The 25,332-nt window shown below is 41.8% G+C and overlaps 1 long non-coding RNA gene across 1 annotated transcript; it reads right to left on the bottom strand.

The window, feature by feature from the left end:
- Window positions 1-20,082: 20,082 nt before the first annotated feature.
- On the bottom strand, window positions 20,083-25,086 carry LOC140538499 (uncharacterized). Its single transcript, XR_011977767.1, has 3 exons — window positions 25,004-25,086; window positions 24,768-24,916; window positions 20,083-20,276 (listed from the first exon to the last, which is right to left on the bottom strand). It is a non-coding gene; the product is annotated as an uncharacterized lncRNA (long non-coding RNA).
- Window positions 25,087-25,332: the final 246 nt, after the last annotated feature.

Here is a 25,332-nt window from a genome sequence, read left to right on the forward strand (position 1 = left end):
TATTGGCATCCAGCTGTCAGCTGTCATGTTAGCCATAATGTCATAAATTTGTCGACTAGGGGTCAACAGTTACAGTAGCCGCGTTCTGGACCAGAATGGCCGTGGAAGACGCCATTACAGCCAGTGGAGCATCAACATGATTTTTAAGCTGCTATTTTAAGGTATAGTTGCCATATAATGATGCTTTAAGTCACGCAGGTTTAATTCTTTGAGAATTGAAGACCTTCTCCAATATGAATGCCTGTCCAAACTCACATCACAGTAGACAAAACATGGCACCACAAAACAAACTGCCCACCAAAATAGCCTCTATTTTGGTTTTACATTTACGGCAAATGCGTGTATGCAGCTAATTCATCCATTCCACACATTTCCTTGCTGTCCAGTACAGCAGAGTCAGCACAATTTTTCACCACAACACAAATACAATTGCAATTAGTGTTGACATATTTCGTTTTAGCTTGTAAACCAAACACACCCTCTGGCTCATTCATTTTCGAACGTTCCTAGAATACGGACGCATTTTCTCTAGTCGCTAATTGTTAAGCCTTGTTTCTCATGTCAGAGGATGACTGACGCACAGCAGCTCGCCTTACCACAAGGAGAAAAAAAACACTGGAAAATATCTGTAAGCTGCAGGAGAACATCATGCCCACCTCAGCTCCTCTAGCGCTGCGGATCTGAGGAGCTTTACGTGCTTTTGGAAACACTGACATGCAGACCAGAGGGGAACACGAAGCACTGGAGAATTTCTCTGAAAAGAAAATAAAGAGAGTGACTAAGCGAGTGAGGGGAAGCCATGGCATAAATCAGGAGGAACACTCCTTGATAATTAACCCCTTAAACTACAGGTTATTATTCAGTTATTAATCTTAAAGGAACAGCTCGGGTTAAAATTGCTAACGCTGCTGACTGAATGAATGGACACAAACACCTGCCAGTTAAGATTATGCTTATTTTATCATTTGAGGTTCCTTGATTTCCAGGTGCTCAGAGATGGCTTTGAATGATTTTTGGGAATTAAAATGTCTCTCTAATTGTAGTTTATTTTTATTAAATAGAATTATACTCATACTTAAACTCAGCTTTACATTACAAGTCTTATTCCATTACGTTTTGGTGGCAACAGAAGGGTTTTTGTGAAACGCTAAATGGAAAATGATCCAATCAGGGTTGGTATCCGGGAAGATGCAGCTAAACGAGCTCTTCCATTGGCCAGGACCTCACAGGTGGAACTGAAGGCCAAATGCATGAGATTAACAACCACATTAATCACGTTCTGATTTCCGGTGGGTGAGACCAGTTTCATCTGAAAAATAGAACATTACTCTAGCCCCTCTAGAGGTTCTAGATAGGATGTAAATGTGCGAGCAAGCAGTCGTGCAAGCAGGTTTCAGTCATGTCGTTTTACACAAAAACTCATAAAACGTCTGGTCAGACTTGATGCAGAGTTGCCCTTTCACACATGTAGTGTACAGCCAGATGCGTTCTCACTACAGGAAATGCCTGTGTAGCACGTGCGGAAGGCCTGGCATGAATTCTCCAGAAAATTACCCGCTCTAGTCACACATGGGCTCACTCAGACATTACCCGGACCATGTACTAAGGGGGCTGGTAGGATAAGTTCCGGGTAATGTCTGATGCAACTGATTTGGACATTTGTGTTCACACATACAGCTCCTCCGGGTAATGTCCAGAAAATTTCTTGATTACCATGCATGTCTGAAAGGGGCTTCACCTGGAAAACAGTGGAGACAGCTTATGCCAGGTCTCAAATAAATGCTAATGTCTGTTACAGGATTCAGATGCAACATACGTAACAACTTCTAAAAGGTTCAAATATCTAAATGGTCCAATGATGTCAGCTTAGCACTGAAATGCTAGTAGAATCCCATGCTAGGGGACTCACATGCTAGTGCTAGGTGTTTTTACCTGCTTTTCTTCGTCCAGGTTTTGATATTTATGGCCTGAACTGAAGGTCTAGCTCTACTGACCACCCTGTAGATCCCCCTGGGTTTCTCCTCACCCAGGACCTAAAATAGCCCTCCTTCTCCAACCAGTTTGGGCCGAACAGGCTCTGATTTAGCAACATCTAAAAGATTAAGCAGAATTTCTGAGCTTGTGCCAGTCAGGGTTTCAAAATTTCAACATCTAATGAAATGTAGACTCAGGTCTCGCTCTTCGCGACTGCTCTTACAACATTCTAATCTTTGCCTTTGTTTCTCATACTTATCACATCTACCCCATTCTGCGTGAAGTAAAAACAAATAAACGTGTAAACAGCGAGGGTTGTTTTACTAAGGCTTGATAATCTCCTCGATCTTGCCGAAAAACAAACAGCCTCACCCTAGTTGCTCCAATGTGTTTATTGGCCTGCTTAATAACCCACCTATTAAAGTGGGGTAAAACCATTAGGGGTGTGTTCATATTTGGCTGTAATAAAGCTGTTATTAGAAAACGCCCTCTCGACCCAGTTGGCTCAGATGAGCGAGTGTGTGTGAGGGAATTTTCAATTACATATAAAGTACTCCATATTCTCCAAATTACAGGCCAAGCCCCCATTTTAAAACAGTAACTCCGACAGGTCCAGATCTTAAACCTGCTAGATATTTGTTGGGGGCTTCAATGGCATTGGTGACCACTCAGCGAGCTCTCTGATCTTTCAGTAACACATACCAGCCAAGCCAACACAGAGCAAACATCAGTTTGCCTCCTACCTGAATTGTTTTGTCTGCGACCTCCAAAAACAGTCTGCGACTCGCAACTAGAGGCTAATTTGGTGTGGTGTGAACCTAGCATGAGTGGCTCAGCAGTTAGAGCGCCAGGCTATTGATAACAGGGTTGTGGGTTCGATTCCAGGGCTCGGCAAGGCCCTTTAGCAAGGCCCTTTACTCTCTCTGCTTCCCGGGTGCTGGAGTTGGCTGCCCATTGCTCTGGGTGTATGTGTGTACTCACTGCCCCTAGTTCACTAGTGTGTGTGTGTTCACTACCACAGATTGGTTAAAGGCGGAGGACACATTTCTCTGTACAGTGACAAATACATGCACCTTTACCATTAACATGATTAGCTGCAGTTGAGGAGTATTACATATACTTCTCTGAAGGAGGTTCACCCAAAGCTTTCTTTTACTCAGCTCTCTAACTGATAAAGGTTTATCTACTCCCAGCTGATAAACCCACATATCGCTGCTGTCCAATGAAAACTGTGGATCTCCATTTTTGTCGTTTTTGTTTTTTTCAGTGGTTTGAACCCTCTCCTGTAAAGTCATCAGTTTTCATTGCAAAGTGCTGATACGTAAAATCTGTTTGGATTGAGCTGCAGTGTGATCATCCCAGCTGCACGTCAGAAGATCTCAACCCTCTTTAGAAGATTTTTTCAGAGCATTAGGACACAATTCAGTATCCAGTATTTTACACCAGCAGCATCCAGAGAGCTTAAGCACAGATATAGGCCAAGGAGAGATGATTCTGCTGCTCTGTTTAATGTGAAACGGGACATTTGAATAAGAAACTGGCAAATAAGAAGCTTCATTCAAGTGTAATTGTGTAAAATAACAATGCAGTTGGCACCATGCTAATTGGTGGGCTATAAACTTCCACTGCATTAGCAACGTAGCTCCAGTGCAAAAGTTAAGAAGCACCAAACATGTCTTTGATGAGTGAAGAAGGTAGAGGCTCCGGAGGAGGGAACTATGGCTGAATTATATTATTTGTTGAACTATTCCATACTCTCTGGCTGCTGGTTGTTTTCACACATTCCGGATCCGTCACCTTCCCAGGTTCACGGCTGGAGTGTTTTTCCATGCGCTGTGGTCGATGTGAAGGGTCGGCGAGGCGAGAGGTTTTGCTGAATGAACTGAGGCTCCTTGCCGCAGAGGTAAAGAACCTCCGTCCACGGGTGAGAAATAAGGAATTCTGTTTTTCCTCCAACACCGCAGAGCCCCTCAAACACATTCAGAACTCCAACCAGAGATTCCTGCAGCTTTCAGACAAGATGATGGACCCAAGAAGCCCCTTGACAAGACTTCTAAGAATTTCCTGAGTTCCTGAGTGGTTCTTTAGAACCACTTTTGTTTGCCTAAAACACTTTTTCTGTAAATGAGATGTGTGCTTGTGTCTTAAACCTTTGTAAAGTTTAAAGAAACTTCACACAATGTAAAGGACCCTTGAATTGCTATGTAAAGCTTTATGTCAAGTTTCTTTAGTTTTTTAAACCTTTAATTTTTTTTTACTATACACTTCTTTTTCAAACATGGTTCTTTAAGAAACCTTCTATTGTATCACTTGGAGAACACATTTGTTTCAGAGTATAAATTTTTTAATTAAACTTAATCAGTATAGAACCTCAATTTTGATGTGGAGGTTCTTTAGACTCATTATTCTTATGCATTCATTGTTATTAACAAAACTGGTGTTCTAAGAAACCAGCCAGTCTCAGGTTCTTTCTTAACCAGCTTAGCCACCACCCAAGATATCATAGAGAGCGAAGGCCGCTACCTGGGAAAGCATCCACATACAGTCATGTTAAAAACATGACAAACTTGTATCTTTGTCAACATATTTAATAATAAAATGTAATGCGCTATTAAATATTATACTAATATTACACAACGTCATTAATTGAAATGCAATTTTCTTGTAAGGAAAATCTTAAAACACCCCCCACATTTGTACTACCTAAAATTAGAATCAAGTGCAGAACATCAGCTGCAGATGATTAAAACATGGTTAGAGGGGATTCTGGAGGAGACTGTCTTATTCAAACCTCAGGCATTTATTGTGGTTTGCTCCTGATTGGTGAAGTGAGTGGTATCACCATGTGAGTGGTATGACCAAATCCAAAGAGCTCTCCGAGGCCTTCGGAAAGGAGGTTATAGATGCAGATGAGTCTGGCAAGGGATTTAAGAAGATCTCCGAACAATTAGAAATCAAGTCGTTCCACTGTCCGCTGAATGATTTACAAGCGGAACAACTGGGAACATGGCCAGATCAGGCCGTCCTAACAAGTCCAGCCCAAAAGCAGACTGCAAGATGAGTTCAGAAGTCTCCAACAATCCGAAAATGTCATCGGAGGGCTTACAGAAAGCTCTTGCCAAGGTTGACGTCAAAGTACAGCATCTACCATCAGAGCTTAATTTGTGGGAGACTAAAGTTACTGCAGGTGCTGCAGAACACCTAGACAAAGACCAGGACTTCTGGAACTAGATCAACCTTCACCATTAGCAACACCCTACACTGGTAAAAGTAGAAGATCGTTAAAGGAACTTTTGGAGGTTCTTCAATTTGAAACTATGGAGGAATCTCTTAAGCTGCTTCAAGAAAAGGTTTCTTTAAGTTTCCTCAAAGCAGCTTAAGAGGTTCTTGCACAGTTTCAAACTGAAGAACCTCCAAAAGTTCCTCAAGGATCTTCTACTTGTAACAGTTTAGGAGCCACTAGACAATTCTCCTGAAAACCTTCTCACATCATAAACAAGCACCGACCTTTAAACCAATCTATTGTATTACCATAATTCGGTTATCAGAAACAATAAACAGCTCTGTATGACATCTTTAACTTTACAGTAAATGTAATGGAAGGTGAAGTGGTAGAGACGTATGATCCTTCAGATCTCGTCAGGCTGATTTAGACTGTCTGGGGAGAGGGTGATGATGTGCCCCCGACCGGAGCTCACAAATCAAAACAACATCAACAGGTATTAGATAGACTGTCCTACATCCCGCCCTACGCTCAACAGATAATAGACGCTGTGTACAGCTCGAGTCAAATATGATTTTCAGGACCTACGTCCTGATTCTGCGCTCCAGCTTCTCAAAGCTGCTATCGATTATTGCTGCCCTGGCTGTAGCAGGAGCTCTCCTGTTAGAGCTGTAATCTAAGTGAGGGAATAAACATGCTAACAGAACCTGCGGTGCTGCAGCTCTGATTCACGCTCTAATTCCTGCTTTTGAGGCTCATTAGTTCCAACAGAGTGTAAAATAACCTTTAATGCATCTTCTGGATGCTGCGATGGGCAGAACGAAAGCCGAGAACGTCTCTGAGAACAGATAATTGTGGGATGAGCCGGGGATGCACGCAAAGTAGAAATGTGGAAGCGCATCCCTGTGTGTCTGGTTTAAATCATTGGCTTAGGGAAATATTCTGGGATGGAAATGAACTTTATGAACGGAAAACCCAACCTGGGGGAGAGCCTGGTAGGCACATGAACATCCCAAACACCATCCTAGAAACCAACAGGTCTGCCCTCCATAGCGATGACACAGCCAAACCTTAATAACCACTTTAAAAACATAGCAATCACTTAGCAAAAAACAGATTCATCACCTCTGAAATGTCTTGTGGTTTTTGGTTTCATAGTGGGCGGGGCCAAATAATATGTTTATATACATTTATGTTTTACCTCCCTCAACGTCACAGAAAGAAAATACTCGCTTACACAGAGGCCCTCCCTTGTACTTAACTCCACCTATTCAGCCTACAGCAGTTTGGCCCCACCCATTCAGCCTACAGCAAATAGTTTAGCCCCACCCATTTAGCCTACAGGAGTTTAGCCCCACCCATTCAGCCTAAGGCAGTTTGGCTGCACCCATTTAGCCTACAGGAGATAGTTTAGCACCCCCCATTCAGCCTACAGCAGTTTGGCCCTGTCAATTCAGCCTACAAGTTTAATGTCATTCATTCAGCCTACAGATATTTAGCCTCACCCATTTAACCTACAGCAGTGTAGCCCCACCCATTCAGCCTACATCAGTTTAGCCCCACCCATTTGGCCTACAGCAGTTTAGCCCTACCCATTATCCATACGCTATCAGTAGTGTTGCAGTCACATTGCTTTTTTAACGAGGCACAATACAAAACAGCCAATCAGAACAGAGCGTGTTTACATATATCAGCACAGTAACAACAGTTCTGTTTCATTCTAAGCAATAAAGAGAGAGAGCTTGGAAAATGGTCGTGCAACATATTTATTCAGAAACCCACAAAAACCTAATGTTCTGTAAAATAAGAGGAGCTGAAAAATAAAATATGAAGGGAATGTGGGAAATAGGCCCTTTAATAGCTCAAACCCTCCCAAGTCCAAAAAGCCCTGTAGCCAGGCAATTTGTCCTCCGTAAAGAAATGCAGACTCCTGTGCGGAATGAAAGAGTCTTTCCACAGAGCACTTTCATCTCAGCAAGCTGCTGGTTTGCAGAAAAGGTTGAAGGACAAATTAATTTGGCCGGTTTCCGCAGTCATGAGATGAGAGAGTGGCCTGGATTAGCAGGCCACTCATACACAGCTGTCAGCTCAGAGAGTTCTGCGCGAGAAAAAAGAGAGGAGCGCTCGTGGACGCCCATGAAGCACGACCTCAGCTTAACGGAGGGCTTTGATTTGTCATCAGTGACCACAACAAAGTGGGCCGATCAGTTTTAATCATGTGACACTGACACACTTCATCTTGTGACTGCCCTGAGTAACTCTGGGTGTGTTCCTCCATCATGGCTCACCGCCCGCCTGGATGTTCTGAGCCTGGACAGCAGAGAGGCGTTCCTGCAGTCTGAAGTGAATCTCCCCAGAGCCCAGTCTGTAAATGAGCCACTTCCCTCCAACTACAGCAACACTTCATCCCGCTAACTGAGCAGCTCCAACAGGCCATTAGAATTACATTAGAGTTGCCGCTCAGATCATAGGATCATGCTTTACTGTCCGCTTTCACTCCGGTTATCATTAGAGCACAATAACACAGAGATGCAGATTTATTTAGCAGACGCTCATCTTCAGCATGTTGTCTGGTGATTGATGGTGTTACAGATGGTAAGGAACGGAGCAGCGTGAGGAATTTCATCTGGAGGGTGGCGAGCTGCGGTGGTGAAAACTCAGCTGAAGGGTGGTGGACGTTTGGCTGAGGGACGCTGAGGAATGGAGGTCCAGTATCTCGCACTGGAAGGTGGACTCCTGGAGGGTGGAACTGCAGGCATATTAACCTGCCAGAAGGTGCAGCTTTTTCAGCTGTTGGAGGGTGGGGATACCATAGGAGAGAGTTGTTAGAGGGTGGAGCTCTTGAAAAGTCAAGCTACTTAAGAGGGTGGAACTGCTGAAGGGAGGAACTGTTCTAAAGGTGGAGCTGCTGGAAGTTAGACCTGTTAGAGGTGGGACTATTTGATGGTTGGAGCTTTAAAAGGGTAGAGCTGTTGGAGAAAGAGCTGTCAGAGGCAATAGTTGTTAGATGACAGAGCTGTTTTTAGGTGGAGCTGCTGGAATGTGGAGGATGGAGCGGTTATGAAGTGGTTCTGTCAGAGGGTAGAGTTTGTTATTGAGCGGTTTGAAGGTAGAGTCATTAGATGGTGGAGCTGTAAAAGGGTAAAGCTGCTGGAAAGAGGCCAGAGCAGATAGAAGGTGGAGCTGTTAGAGGTTCTAGAGGGTGGAACTGTTTGATGGTTGGAGCTTTAAAAGGGTAGATATGTTGGAGAAAGAGCTGTCAGAGGCAACAGTTGTTAGATGAGAGAGCTGTGTTTAGGTGGAGCTGCTGGAATGTGGAGCTTTTAGAGGATGGAGCTGTTATGGAGTGGTTCTGTTAGATGGTGGAGCTGGTACATAGTGGAGCTGTTAGAAGGTAGAGTTGTTAGAGGGTGGAGCTGTATAAGTGTTGATGGCAAACAGAATAATAAGCTGGAGGTCAGTGGGGTGAGGAATGCTAAGTGTGAACACTGCTCCTGTTTCTCTGTTATATAAACCCTACAAACCAGGACTGCCACGGGTGTGGCCCATGGGGCCTACTCGAGCTAGAAAGGGAAAGCCTGAGCAAATTATATAAATGAAACACTTTATGGACAAAAGTATTCGGACACACCTATTAATCACTAAGTTCTGGTGTTTCATTCAGTCCTAATGCCACAGGTGTATAAAATCCACGATCAGCTGTCCATCGGGCACCTTTTGGGATGAACTAGAACATAGAAGACTGTAAAAAAAAAGCCAGGCCTTCTCGTCCAATATCAGTGTCCAACATCAATGTCCAACATCAGTCCGGATAAATGGGCAAACCGTCCAACAGACACAATCCAAAATCTTGAAAGCCTTCCCCAAAGAATGTCAGCTGATGGAGCTGCAAAGGGGGGAAACCAATCCCATATTAATGTCTAAGGATTTAGAAAGGGAAGCCATAAAAACTCCCGTTGGTGCAATGTTGTGTCTTAAGTGTCTCAATACTTTTGGCCATATAGTGTTTATAAAATGAAAGAGTTCTCTCTGGATCATACTTTTAATCCAGTCTGAGTTCTATATAATCTTCTGTGTTCTCTGGCATTAAACTAAAAGCATTACTGCTATGACCTGGTCTCGGGTCAGGCAGCAACAGAAAACGAGAGTGAGCTCTCTCTCCAGAACCTCTGCCAGACCAAACACCGGACACTGTTAATGGAAAAGGCTTCAGGGGTGAACATATGCCTAAAATAACAAAACAACTGCTGTTAATAAAAGCACAACTAACTAGAGCTGAAATGAAAGAAATCTGAATCTGTACCGTTAAATGAACTCTTCGTAAAAAAAAAAAAAAGAGACATTAAAGTCTAAAGTTGAGCTGCAATGGGTTTTAATTCATTATCGGCCCTTCAGGTTTAGCTGACAGGTCAGGGGGAACTAACATCAGTAGGCATCAGCGAGTAATAAAAATCAGCGAGGTAAATTTCTACTTTACTATTTTGTCTTTCATTTTAATAAAGCAAAAAAAAATTATATTTATATTATAAAAATGTTATTTATATTTTAACTTTATTTTCTATTATATTCTTTAATTTTATCTCTCTTTAATTTTTATATGCATTTGTGGTCTGTAATTCGTTCGTTCGTTGTGGTCTGTTCGTAGTGTTTTTTATAAAAGTTTCAATTGTACTGCCTTGTACTTCATTTAATTGTACTTTATATTTAATTTTTAATAAAAATTTCTATTCTTTATTTTTTTAATGTTCTATTTATTTATTTCATTCCTATCATTTTCATATACATTTTTGATATTGAATTCACAATTCTATTTTACTATCTTGTCTTTCATGATACTTTCATGATACATGATGTTTGTTTTGTCCTTTTATTTTATGTCTATAATGTTCTATGTCTTTCATTTAATGGTACTTTTAATTTAATTTTTTATTGTAAGTTTTTATTTTATCTCTGTTTTTATAATTATTTGCTGTCCTTTATATTTATATAAATTAAATATTTAAATATTTACTCTTAAAACCTTAATGCAGAAAGGCAAAGTAAGGTGTATTTCTCAGTAACTGCAGCAACTTCTGTACAAACTGGTGGGGCTATTCTCTGGTAATAGAAGTTGGTGGCGGGCCATATGCTTTTTAGGATTTTTAAGGCTTTAATTACATATTTTGCTATTATGCCTTTTACTATTATTATTCTTTCAATTATACTGATTACTTTTTATTGTATGCTTATGTTAACATGCTTATGTTTTTTATTTTTCCTTTTATTTTAAATGTAAAGCTTTAATTTCCCTTTCTTTTCTCATTAAATCTAATGCTTTATATGTCAATATTAAAAAATGTTAATTACTTGTAGTAATAACAGCATGTCATTTTAATATATATTTAGTATAGTGATGCAGATTGATTACCTACTGGCAATAAAAACCCAGCACTAGCAAAGCAGTCCTTGTGAACTGATGCCAGCAGTGTGGCCTTTGACCCCTGCCACTATAGTGGGGGGTCCGCGGGGAGCCGGGTGGTACTGTTTTGGCTCTGCACGGCTGCGCCGCACCGACACGACACCGGCGACTGAGTCTAACCCAGTGAGGAAAGGCAGAGTGAGCTCGGATCTCCTCTGGGGCAGTTTTACAGACAAGCTCTCTGACCTCTCTGGCCCGCCGTCTGCGGCTCTTAAACACTTCCTCCCCAGCTCTGACACACTTCCTCTGCAGGACAAACGGACAATCCTCACAGGCCGCGTTATAGGGTCAAAGGTCAACTCTGCAGCTCTGAGTGTATTGGGGTCATGTGAGGTTAAAGTGGTCATTAGCATCACTCCCTGTGTTTAACGAGCTGCCACCTCATAGACTGCGTTCAGACAACTAGCTGTGTTGACTGTGTCTGAAATGCAAGCGATCCGTCTGTAATCAGGTTTGTGAAGCGACAGTGGCAGTTTTAGCTTTTACAGTGCCCTGGGCAAGCCCCTGTTTTAGCGCTTGGTGGGCCAGTCATGTAAGGGTGGGCTATTTTCCCAAACCTCAGCATTATATAGCCTAGGTATGGTACTCGTTGGTGAAAAATAGATGATTGACACCACAAAGTGTGCTCAGATAACGGAGCAGTTTGCAGGCAATGATCCCAGCTTTAGGGTTATTTTTGTATGCCCGCCATAGCTACATGTCAGCCGTTGGATTTGCATGGTATTGTGGGAACTGTAGTGGATTTAGGAAGATCGCTATGGTAACTGCAGTCTTTTGTATGAGGAAACCCACCTGGCATGCTAACATTTTCCTATTTACTGCTGAATTAACACACTACAGGCTGTTCTGTCTACTGTTAGGGGAAATTATACAACACTGGGTGGAACTGCTGACCTACTGTACTGGAGGAACTGGAGTTTTAAGGGTGGGAAGTTCGAAACCGCATCACACTTCACACTAAAAGATAATAAGACTAAAAGATATCAGCACTTATTACATGTTTTTAGGAGAAGGATGATTTCTGGCCCCACCCCAGTTCACATTATCTAGATGTTTAGAGAAGGCCTAATGATCTACATTTTTAGTTTTTTTATTTAATAGAATGATGCTTGCATTTAAACTCATTATTACAGTACTAGTCCTAATCCATTATTAAGTTCTGGTGGCAACAAAAGGGTTACACTCAATTCTCAATGCTAAACAGCGAGATTGTCCAATCAGGACTGTTTTGTCAGTGGGATCTGGGTAGATACAGCTAAATGCAAATGGGGCCTGTCTAAATACACTGTAGATTCACCTTCCTTCTAGTTTACAAGAACAATAAACAAGCTCTCCAATTGGTTGGGACTTCACTGGTAGAACTGAAGACCTAACACATCAGTTTAGGCCCAACCCAATTAGAAAACAACCAATCGCGTTCTGTTTCCCAGTGGGTGGGATCAGCTTCATCTGCCTGTCCTGTGTCATTTTTCTCAGGATGGCCAATCAAAAAAAGAGGGTGGGTAGAATTCAGGGGTGAACCATGACAGCTAGAGCTTGTCAAAACTGGGTCAAAAGCGATTCCTTCAATAAAGAGTCCTGGTCCAGAGCTGCTGCCACTGTTTTCCATTTCTAACAACTGACTCTAACCTGCCCACACTACCGCTCACATTCACTCCCTATCTAGAACCTCCAGAAGCACTAGAGTGATGTTCTTACTCGTGAAGTCAGAATGGGACTGGTTGATTTCTCATTATGTTGACGGTTAATCCGAGACGTAAGACCTTGAGTCCAGCTTCTGAAGAACTTCCTTAGAGAAGTTAGTTTGCTGTTTCTATTGAAAAGCCACAGACAAAACAACCATGATTGGACAAGGTTCTGTTGGGCCTTTCGAGATTTGAACGCTTTGGTTGCCAAACTAAACTTAGCAGTGAAATATTAGAGTAGTGCTGTAATACTGTAATTACAGACATGTCTTTTTTAGTTCCCAGAAATTATAAAGCCTTTTCTGGAGGTTCTCTTCTGCTGTACTATAACAAGATGAGGGAACACGAATGGGGCCTGTATACTGTCTAAATACACTGTAGATTCATTTTCCTTCAATTTTACAAGAAAAATAAAGATGTGGTGGAGGTGGACGCTCTTGGATTGGGACAATTTATGTGTTTTAGCCATGGATGAGCATGTCCTGCCAGGTCAAACTCCACACATGGGTAGGGTCAGTGATATTGACATTAATTCACATTCATTTGTTATATTTATATCATATTCTTTCAACTTGTGTTTTTAGAAGAAGGTCAAGGAGTGTTCAATATGAGGCCATTTTAGTTAGGAGTCACTCTCTGGGTTGTTGCCGTGTGTCTGTGTCTCAGATGACACGTGACTCTTATCTGGTTAAGCTTGAACACGAAGGAGCCGTTTACAGTTTTAACTGTTCATGCTTTTACTACTGAGTCAACATCACCATCCATGTGATAAACCATATTGTGTCTAAGGCTGCATCCTTATTGCCTATTACACACTAATACTACAAGGTATAGACTATATCACTGCTGTCCAATGAAATATATCTCCATTTTTGTCCATTCCAGTTTTTTCTCATCATCTGAACCCTGTAGCTGCTCTGTACACTGTGTGATTCATTCTGCATGAATGGACCAATAGAAATGCTCTAAAATGAACTGGAATCAAATATGGTGTACATTGGCTTCCATTGAAAGTTAAGAAGGTTTTTTTTCTTCTCCTGTAAAGTTGCTGTTTTGGGGATACATGTTTTTCATTGGACAGCAATAATATACTAATCTTACACACAAACCCATTTTGTACTAACAGGAAGTGATAAAGCGTTGCAATGCATACATCGGCAAATTCTCCTACAAGTTCTCATATTGTTTTTTTTCCACAAACTCTCCGTAAAAGAGAAATTTTGCAAATATGCAAAATAACAGGGTGGTAAATAGGCCTGTAAAACCACATATGAGCATTTTCTGTCTCAACCAAAGTCACACTTTCTATTCATACACAATAAATAGGTGTATCCATGCTGTATGTCGTCGCTGTCCAATGAAAAAAGTGTATCTCCAAAATGGCAACTTTACAGGAGAAAGAAAGAACCTTCGTAACTTTCAATGGACGTCAATGGAAAAAGTAATTTGGAGCATTTCTATTGGTCCATTCATCCAGAATTATTCAGTGTGCAGCTTCAGGGTTCAAACTGATGAAAATGAAGAAAACTGAAAATGTACAAAAGTGGAGATACATGTTTTTTTGGACAGTGACGTTTTAATTTTGTAGTTGCTGTTTGAAAGATTCAGCCTGATTTAACTGAGAGTGACTGTTGGAAACGCAGCCTTGTTTCCCAGCCTTCCAGAACAGCTTGTGTATCTTCACGCAGCGCTGAGGCTTTAACAAGCAGGCTTAAATAGATAAGCTAATGTATTCATACGAATATAGAAATCAATTTAAAAAACGATTCTGTACCTTTTTTTTAGGTCAAGTGTTAAAGCGAAACTGCAGCTGCGGAGAAATTAAAAAACAACCCAGCGTGACGTTCTGCTGCTAATCTCTCAATGCTAATTGATAGCTGCACTCGTGATGTCACTATATAGGTCACAGACACCTGAGATTCGCGAACGAGGCCCCAAACAAGGTTTTCCCCCAAAAACACAGTCATTTCCTGATTGGTGAACGTTTCCCGTCAGACAAATCCCAGCCTTCTGCGCCTCTGTATGCTGTATCTGTAGGCTTCGCGTCTTGGCCTGCAAATTCAGCTCATACTGGACTGCTCCTTCCAGCCTGGGATGTTTATACAGTCAAGTCGAGTGATGTGACTTTTCTGTTATTTATAATATTTATTGTGTGCCGTACATTAAGCATGCGGGACTGTTGGACTGTAGTCACGGTGTTCTGTAAGTGCAGCTGTTTGTGTTTTCAGGGTGAAAGCAGTAAACAGTGTAAAGGCACACTTCTGGCAACAGTGTGTGTGTGTGTGCCTGTGTGTACGTATGCAGGCGTGTGTGATGTGGCCCCTTAATTACAGAGAAACAAATCACTCTCGGCTGTTTGGCTGTTACACGCCTGCAGCAGAGCATTGGTGGTGGCGGGAAGAGGGGGGGGGGGGTGCTCCTCTCTGAAACACAGCTCCACAGTACTGCTATTAGCATAGCACACTAACTACTTTAGCGCACTTATAGCTCCTGGGTAAATCAGCTGCTGGATTTGTGTTGGCTAACTCCTCTCAGACTTTCTTAACAGAGCACATCCACCCTCAGTATCAGCATGTCTCCGCCCTCTCATGCACAGGAGGCGGGGCTTAGTGAGGAGCAAGCAGGGTACAAAGCAGCCAGTCAGAGACTTTCTGCTTCAGATGTTGCCACCAGTCACAACCAGTGGGAAAAGGTCACCATCAGAAGGTCGCCGCCCACCTCTGTGTAATGAAGGGAAAGTTTGCCTCTATTTTATCATCAATTAAGGCGCCATTAATGATGCAGCAGGACTCAAACACTAGGGGGCGCACTAGTCATGCAAATAAGGGTAAAAAAGGGTACATACCATCACAACCATACAGTACCCACCCTGAATGGCACAGAGACCATGTAGCAAAACAATCAGATTTGGCATAGCAACTAGCTAACAGCACCCTACCAACCATCTTACAACCACCTAGCAACCACCTGGGATGACATCGCAACCTTACATAGCACAGCCTCACATACCCTCAGTCACCAGCACGCATCACCTTAGCTACCACCAGAGATCCCTTCAGAAACCCTATAGCAACCACCTGGGATACCTTATCTACCTTGACTCTCCTCTCTCATTTTACTCTTTCTTCTCTCTCAATCTATATCTAGATCTAATTTGGTCAAAAGTATTGGGACAGCAGCTCATTAATTGTTGCTTCGTCTTAAAAAGGAGTTTATCCTGCTTTTGTTGGAGTAACTGCCCAAGGACAGAAGGTTTTCTACTAGATCATGAAGCATTGCTGTGAGGATTTGATTGCATTCCGCAACATGGAAGGTCAGGAATATAACAACCCAACCTCATCCCCAACTTCCCAACTCATCTCGAAAGAATTGGATGGAGTACCATCCATCATTCCAGAAAACACCGTTGTTCCACTGCTCCACAGCTCAATGCTGGGGGGCTTTATACCCCTCAGGCCCACGTCTGGCATTAGGGAACGGAGCCAACAGGTAAATGTTTTTTTTATCTGCTCCAGAGAGTCCTATTCTATTGACAGTACTTCTCTAGGAGGACATCGTGTGGAGCTTTGTGTGTGTGTGTTTGTATTTGCAGCAATGGGTGCAACTTGAAGTAGCTGAATGCATTTATTAGAAGGGGTGTCCACAAACATTTGGACATATTGTGTATTTTCTCTTTTTCTTTCCCTCTCCTTTCCGGTTCACTCTTCAGTCTCTCTTCTCTAATTTTCTTTTTGCTCTTCTCCTTGTTCTTGAGTGCTTGTTTACATACTGGTAATAAAATAGTGCTGTAAATTTTCATGATCTCTGTTTTACATGTTTATAAATCATATACATTTACATTTTATAAACATATATACATATATATTTTTTTACATATTTTTTTGCTTATATTTTATGCTGTTTATTATATTTCTGAGGTTATTTGTCTATATTATATTATTAAATAACTTGTAAAACTTGTAAAATAACTTCAATAAATAATGTATTAATTAAATGTTTTCTCATTTTTACTAGTTTGTAAGTATGACATAAACTAGTTATCAGTCATTATATTTGATAATGTATTATTAACATAATTATTAGAATTATGTCTGTTTTAAGGAGAATTACTGCTAAATTCCTTACAAGTGGCGTTTTACTGGGCCAAACAAATCACAACTCGACTCAGAGCATGGGGACTGTCTGTGTGTGAATGTGAAACTCTCCACACTGCACTGTGTTCCTCTGCGTGTTACTGTAAACCTCTCTGACCGTGCTGAAGGGACTTAAACTCTGTACAGCTGGGGTGTAGGGGGGCTGGGAGCGCTATGAGCGGTGGGGTGAGATCGCCCCTCAGTGGAACAAATCTGAAACAGAGCACAAAAAGAAAAGCAGTGAAGGAGACAGCGGTGACTTTAAAATCTAACTGCTGTAAAACCACAGTCTTTAGCATATACTAGTATTTACCTGTACTGTTATTGTTTTTAAATAAAAAAAAAGGTAAAATGTATTCTGGATGAAAAACAAGCACAAATATTGAAAATAATATGTTAGATTTATATACACTATATGTCCAAATGTTTGTGGACACCCCTTGTAATGAATGCATTCAGTTAGTAATGAATCTATGGGCACCATGCTGCCTAATGCCAGGTGTGGGCTTGGAAGGTATAAAGCCCCCTAGTATTGAGCTGTGAAGTAGTGGAAGAACTGTGTTCTCCAGACTGATGGTTGGTGCTCCATCCAGTACTTTTGGGATGAATTGGGACTTGGGGATGATGAGGTGGGGTGGTGATCATCCAACATCTTGGCTGCCCTAATATTCTTGTCGCTGAATGCAATCAAATCCTTGCAGCAATCTAACAAACAAAAAAATAATCTTGTAGAAAGCCTTCTTCCCTGGACAGTAGAGACAGTTACTCCAACAAAATTAGAATAAACTCTTTTCTAATTTCGGAAGAAACAATGAATGAGCATGTGTCCCAATACTTTTGCCCCTGTAGTGTATTTGTAATATGTACATTATTGAAAATCAGACAGCACTGCCATATTTTTTTTTATCAAATCTTGCTCTCTGTGATGTGAGTGGCCAAAAAGTTGTCATTAAATGGGCCGTGTTTAAGTTACACTTACAAATGAACAGTTTAGGAAGTTGGCTCAACTGTAACCCCTGTTCTACAGTTTACAGATGCTCAGAGGAAAAGAAATGGGGCAAGGAGGAGAACACACCTTCCTCCAATTCAGATCTGAAACAATAGCTGCCCATCAGTCTGTCAGCGCTGGCCGCTCGGGGAGTGTAGCGCAGTGCTGCGATCAGCGAGCTATTGTCTGATCGAGTCTCACTCAGCCGTGCCTCAATAAAACCCGAGGAGATGACTAACACAAGTGTTTTTGGACTCCCTGTTCATGAGCTCTACAAATAGCTCAGTCTCCCCGAAGTTTCTAATGGAATACTCCAACAAGAACAGAAAATTCACCCACACTAAACTCACTTATAATGGAAGTACTGTAGTATAATGGGTAGATGCTTTAAAGGAGTACTCCAGAATTTTGCATCTTAGACTTAGATTTGCTGTGTCTGTACTGTATGGTCGATTGCCACAGACAATCATTTTAACACGTTTCTCTTAAATCTTAAAAGATTGAGAAACACCCAGACTCCAACCATACTTATAATGGAAGTCGTGGGCAGATGCTTTAAAGAAATGCTCTAGAATTTTTACACATCATCTCTGTCTGCTGTGTTTGTAACGTACGGTTGACTTCCATAAGCAATTACTTTAATACTTTTTCCTTCACTTTGAAAATAACAAGTAACATTTAAAAAACAAGACAACAGCCTCTCTAATAATAGAAGCCAATGGGCAGATGCTTTAAAGGAACGCTCCAGAATTTGTAAACATAATGTTTATCTACTCTGTCTGTAGCACACAGTCGATTACCACAGACAATCATTTCAAAAAGTTGCCCCAAATTTAAAAAAAAAAAACCCAGATTCCAACCTCACTTATAATAGAAGTCAATGGGAAGATGCTTTAAAGGAACGCTCCAGAATTTGTAAACATGTCAATGTACTCTGTAGCACACATCGATTACCACAGACAATCATTTCAACAAGTTGCCCCAAATTTAAAAAAAAAAAAACCCAGATTCCAACCTCACTTATAATAGAAGTCAATGGGAAGATTCTTTAAAGGAACGCTCCAGAATTTGTAAACATGTCAATGTACTCTGTAGCGCACATCGATTACCACAGACAATCATTTCAACAAGTTTCCCTAAATTTAGAAAACAAGAAACCCCCAAATTCCAACCTCACTATAATGGAAGTCTGTGGGTAGATGCATTAAAGCAACACTCCATGATTTTGAATAAATCTAATAAATCTCTATCTGCTGTACTTGCAGTGTATGGTGGATTACCCCACAATCATTTCAGCATGTTTCTCCAAAAAAAGAGAAGAACAGAAAACACACTGCCTCTAAACTCACTCATATGTGCTGCCAGTATATACAGTAGATCTGAAATGGCTCCTTTAAAGCATCTGCCCATTTGGTGGTTTCTATTATGAGTGAGTTTAGGGGAGTGTGTATTTTTGCCCTATTTTTATGGCTCTGTAGTTGGCTGAACGCCAGGCAGACCCCAAACTCTCTTCACATAATTCAAATCTTCCGAAATATCTTGGAAGACGTTCAGCATCTGTAAACCGATGGTGAAATAAATGTTCTGGTTGATGAGGAGCGTTCAGGCCCTTCAGGGTCACGGTAGCTATTCTCAAATAATAGATCCACATGATTTTCTACCACGTAGAGTTTATGTGCTGAAAAAAACACTAAATCATCTGACTCGTCTCTCTCTCCCTCACACACACACACAGCCAAGAGTCTTTTCCACTTCATATAAGGAATCGGAGCGTTAAATATGGCTGCTTTACCCAGATTGAGACGGTGAGTTTTGCCCTAAAATCCACAGATTTTCCTCATTTTACAGGAGTTTAAGGTGGAATAGTAATATGTGATAAGCGAGGCAGCTTATCCTATATTATTTTATATCCTAGCTATATAAAAATGACGTCCCACCAAGGTTGACTGCCTTCCAGTTAAACATTCCAATAGTTTACGACAACCAGTTTTTTATAGCGAATCTAACCAAAATATGTCCCACTTTTTGTCCCAAGGTATCATTATTAGCACTGTCCCAGGTTAGCATGTTAGCAATACCATATTTTGGTATGGAAGCTGTGTGGTACTGTGTAGTAACTGCATAGACTAGCATGTCCATGTCAACACTGTCCATTGTCACTTTTTGACATAATCTGAATCCCAGAGTTGTCCTTTACATTGTGTCCAACTTTCGTGCAAAATGGACCAATAGAAGTGCTTCAAAATTAGTTTAAATAAGATCTTTTTACATTGACATCCATTGAAAGTTTTATTCCTTCTCTTGTTTTATTTGCCATCTTGATGATTTTGATCCAACAGCAATATTGTGTTGTGCTTTGAACGCTGGGATTCTGGCCAACCAGCTAAACCAGCGGCTGACCAGCACAAACAGCTTATCAAAATAAGCAATTCATGCTCCTTGTTCATTCATGCTGATTTTATTCCAACAGAAAAATATGAATATACTCAAAACTGAAGATTCTGCACTTTATTTTTTATTTAAATTCTTTTTTTTTTTTTTTTTTTAGCCCTGCTGGCAGCTCTCGTCGTTGTTGATCTCATGACCGTTGTTCTACATAACTGCTGCATATCTGTTACGGATTATTTCTGCTCTCTGAGGCGTTTTTAAGAAACGCACTTTTGTTTCCCACAGTCAGGAAATCATCCAGGAAGATTTAAGAGGGAATGAAGAGAAGTGTGGAGTCGGTAGATCTTGTTCTTGGATTTAAGAAGGTGAAGTGTGCTGTGTTTTGGCTTCAGAGGAGGGAAGAATGATGGAAGGATGAAGATTCAAGCTGTGAGAGAGAGAGAGAGAGAGAGAGAGAGAGAGAGAGAGAGAGATGGAGGTGAAAAATGGTCCCACCCCCGACTCCAGCTTCATCAGAGCGGCCCGGGGATCGGAGTTGGCAGGATGACCAAAAAACCAAAAACCCGCTCAGAGGTCCATAAATCTTATAAAAGACCGCAGGAGGAGGAACGGTGGCCGGCGCAGGCTGTTGCCATTTATTTAAAAACAAAAGCACTCTATAATGTTTTATAACAGGGGTCACCAGTCTTACTCACAAAGAGCTGGTGTGTCTGCAGGCATTCGTGCAGTCAGGCTGGAGCTCACTTGGCTTCACTGGTTTAATCAGCTCTCAGCCTTCATACCACTGTGCTCTTGCTTGTGCTTTAAATGGAAACCTGCACCCACATTGGCCCTTTCTGGATACGATTGGTGACCCCTAATTGTAATACACTACAGAAAGTGTAGGGGGCGCTCTATAATGCACTATAATGTTCATATGATCCACATACTCATTCTGACAGACTGTAATACACTACAGAAAGCGTAGGGGGCGCTCTAAAATGCTCTATAATGTTCATATGATCCACATACTCATTCTGACAGACTGTAATACACTACAGAAAGTGTAGGGGGCGCTCTAAAATGCTCTATAATGTTCATATGATCCTCATACTCATTCTGATAGACTATAATTCACTACAGGAAGAATAGGGGGCGCTTTATAATGCTCTATACTGTTTATATGATCCTCACACTCATTCTGACAGACTGCAATACACTACAGGAAGTGTAGGGGGTGCTCTGTAATGTTCATATGATCCACATACTCATTCTGACAGACTGTAATACACTACAGGTAGCAAAGGGGGCGCTCTATAATGCTCTATAATGTTAATGTGATCCACATACTCATTCTGACAGACTGTAATACATTACAGGAAGCAAAGGGGGTGCTCTATAATGCTCTATAATGTTAATGTGATCCACATACTCATTCTGACAGACTGTAATACATTACAGGAAGCAAAGGGGGTGCTCTATAATGCTCTATAATGTTTATATGATCCACATACTCATTCTGACAGACTGTAATTTACTACAGGAAGCATAGGATGCCCTCTATGATGCTCTATAATGATCATGTGATCTGGACAGGATCATTGGGCGCAAGGCAGGAATACCCTGTACAGGGCACCAGTCCATCGCAGGGTTTTGTTTTTCATGTCTTTAATTAAAACACAAACCCAGTCGCACAGTGCTGAGTTCCTCATCACACTGCTCTGAGAACGCGATGACCGAAGGCCCCGAAACGCTCCCCTGAATAACAGCCAGTAATAATTGCTCCTCAGGCGTGTGTGTGTTGTCTGTTACTGTAATAATGGAGATTTGTCCATGACAGCAGGGCAGTAGAGTAGATATAAATATTCACTTGTGGATCAGCAGAAACTTCCCGGTCTGGCTGAGGAGCAGGCAGCAACAGGCGGCATATTTCAGCTCTGTTAGAATAATGGCGGCAGTGGGCAAACAGAACGAGCAGCATTTGTCAAACAGGCTGTTTTACACAGTGGACAAGCAGAGGCCATGAGTTACCCTGCGTTCACATTAGCCGGCCACAGAGCGACAGGCTATCAGTCATTTCCTATGAAGGGCAGCGATTTGTAGCAGCTATTTAGTGAAATGTGGGAAGCGATAAGTGACATTTTCCCAAATACGCGAGCTTTTCTCAACTTTGTCAACGCAAATGTCTTGCTACAGAGAAACAGGAAATGAAAAGGTTGTATAAGCTTGTCAGCTACATTAGCTCTGACTTGCTATCTACATCAGCCTACAGTACCGCCAGTGCTGGAGTTTAGGCTTCCATTACTTGTTAGCTACATTAGCTTTGTAGCTCCGGTGCTTATTTATGTAGTTTAAGCTTCCATTAACTGTTATCTATATTAGCCTGTTAGCTACAGTGCTAATTGGTGGGGTATCAACTTTCATTACTGTTAGCTAGCTACATTAGCTTCATAGCTCCAGTGCTAATTGGTGGGGTATCAACTTTCATTACTGTTAGCTACATTAGCTTCATAGCTCCAGTGCTAATTGATAGGGTATCAACTTTCATTACTGTTAGCTACATTAGCTTCATAGCTCCAGTGCTAATTGGTGAGGTATCAACTTTCATTACTGTTAGCTACATTAGCTTCATAGCTCTAGTGCTAATTTATGCAGTACAAGCTTCCATTACTTTTCATCTACATTAGCCTTGCAACTCCAGTGTTAATTGGCAGGGAATAAGCGTTTATTACTCTTAGCTACATTAGCTTTATAGCTCCAGTGCTAATTCATGGAGTTTGAGCTTCCATTAATTGTTAGGTACCTTATCTTCATAGCTCCAGTGTTAATTCTCGAAAGTAAGCTTCCGTTACATCTTATTTATATTAGCCTAGTAGCTCCAGTGCTAAATGGCAGGGTATAAGCGTTCATTGTTTTTAGCTACATTAGCCTCGCAGCTGCAGTGCTAATATGAAGGGTATAAGCGTTAATTACATTAAAACAACCACACTGACCATTTCAGATGGGCACAGATGGAATTTGGCTTCCGCATTTATCCCATCCGTGCAGTGAACATACACACACACCAGTGAAATACACACAGTGGACAGTGAGCACACATGCCCGGAGTGGTGGGCAGCCACTGTTGCGGTGCCCAGGGAGCAGAAAGGGTGAAGGGCCTTCCTCAAAGGCCCAACAGGGGCAGCTTGCCGAGCCTGGGTATCGAACCCACAACCTTGTCATCATTGACCCGGAGCTCCAACCGCTGAGCCACTACTGCCCCCACTTTTACTTTTAGCTACATTAGCCTCACAGCTCCAGTGCTAATTGAAGAGGTATAAACTTTCATTATTTGCCTGCTTTTGCTACTGTTTTTAACATTTCTGACGACCCTAGACTGCTTTTTGAACAAATCAGCCAATCAGAACAGACCTCATTTGCATACATCAATCTTAAAGGCACTGTTACAAACTGGAGAATGAATTCTAACAGTTTTTGGTTCATGAAGTCATATAGCCACTATAAGTGGAGCTCAGGGAGACATTAAAAGCACAAAAAGATCCAGATTAGTGATGAAATCCTGTTTACCAGAGTGTTTAAAGGTACACCGATCATCTGGAAGAGATTTCACTCTGCAGGCTGCAGATCCTGACACTGAGAGAAAGCGACTGGATTATCAGCCTCAAAACGCAATAAAGCTCAGCGAGCGTCTCTAGAAACAAACACATTCCTTCCATTCATATTCAGCACGTTATGCAACAACGTGACACACAGATTTCAAAATGCATCCATTTTGGTGTCAGCACATCTCGTTTGATGCACAGAAATAAATCACTGTCAGACAGATTCAATTTGCCTTCAGTTTAGTGGAGTGGAACATAGCAGGACCTTGCGGTTAATGATGGGACATTTCAGGACAGAATTATGGCCGCACAGAACACAGACTGACTAAATAAGCTTTAAAAAAAAACATTTACTGGCCTGCTTACCTTCTGGTCTACTCTATAAAGCAACCCAATCCAGCGAACAAGCCCATGTGGGACCCGTATGGGTACCCCAACTGGGAAGCAGAAAGTTTTGTCCCATGTTGGCCTACATATGGATGCCCACCAGGGTCAGTGATGGGAACAGGAGGGGTTGAGCATGGACCTTATCTGGGTTGTACACTGCACATGGGGCCTAGATGGGGGATTAAGGTGGGCTGTTACAATGGAGTCTGTTTGGGAAGCCCAACTGGGTCCCAGTCACCCACTCAGAGCCCATGCCCACCTGGGGCCCACGTTTCACCCATTTGAGCCCCACATGAGCATGTTGGCTGGGTATGTAGCATATTTACCTTAACAGCTAACATAACAGCTTTGAAAGTATTGTGACGCTCCACTGATTTGTAAAAGGCAGAATAGCATCACTGTTGTTGCTAACTGGACTAGCTAACTGGCTAACTGTAACTCTGATGACACTTGCGAGTGCAAGTGTAATATTGTGTGTAACATTGTGTGTAACCTGAGTCATATTTCAGTAATGGTTCTGTATCTCTCAGCTAGTCCAGGAAAAAATGTGCGCTTTAGTGGTGGCTCAAAGCGTGAGTTACACTCCCATACTCTAGGGGGAGCCCAAGAGCAAGATATGCCAATTTTCCATAGTGCGTAGTGCAAGGGGAGATATACACAGTACAAACAAAAGCAAGCAAAGCAGCAACTAAAGGGTTTAAACAGTAAAGCAACGTAACTTGACAACCCAAACGGGCAAACACACCTGAGACCGGGGGGCTCTGGGAGCTGAGCTGGGTGAGCTGGATAGGGAGAACGGGGAAAACACAAAAAACACCCTTTCAGGCAGTGCCTGGGGAGACTAAGGGGAAAACTAAGGACATGAGTGGACCACGCAGAGACTACACAAAACTGGGGGGAGAGAGCTGGGAAACCAGCCGCTGAACCATAAACGGCTAGGCAGACCAAACCTGAAGTTGAAGAGGGTGGCCTAGCTGGAGCGAGAGTCAGGGATATATCCAGGGAGCGAGCGAAAGCGCCTCACAAAACCCAACGATCGAAGCAAGGTCCACTAGAGGTCCACTGGTCCACTGTATCAAACCTCTCGGGCTACCTTCTCCTAATGCAAACAAACAAAACAAAACAAAACAAGTGATAAGTCAGTGATAAACACATTCATAGTCGGCTTCACTGTAGTGAAACTTACCAACTTGGACTTCTTTACATGGGTGGTGATAGGAACCTTCTCAAAACTATGGTAAAAGCATCTCAGGCAGCTTATTCATAACCATTTGGTACAGTTTTCAAAGGCTCTAAAGTTTTTAAACGCCTCCCTTAATTCACAACCACTGAAAACCTTTTCTTCTTTTTTTTATTAAATTCCCCTTTAAAAGCCAATCAAATCATACTAATCATATTGTCACTGCACCTCATGTGCTAACCTGAACATTTCAACACACAGAAAGACTCCTTTGTTACAGTTGAAATTTCATGCACTAGGGCAGGAGTGAGAGGTGAAGTGGAGTACGAGCCGCT

This window comes from Salminus brasiliensis, chromosome 17, assembly GCF_030463535.1.
Source record: "Salminus brasiliensis chromosome 17, fSalBra1.hap2, whole genome shotgun sequence".
In the NCBI taxonomy this organism is placed as follows: Eukaryota; Metazoa; Chordata; class Actinopteri; order Characiformes; family Bryconidae; genus Salminus; species Salminus brasiliensis.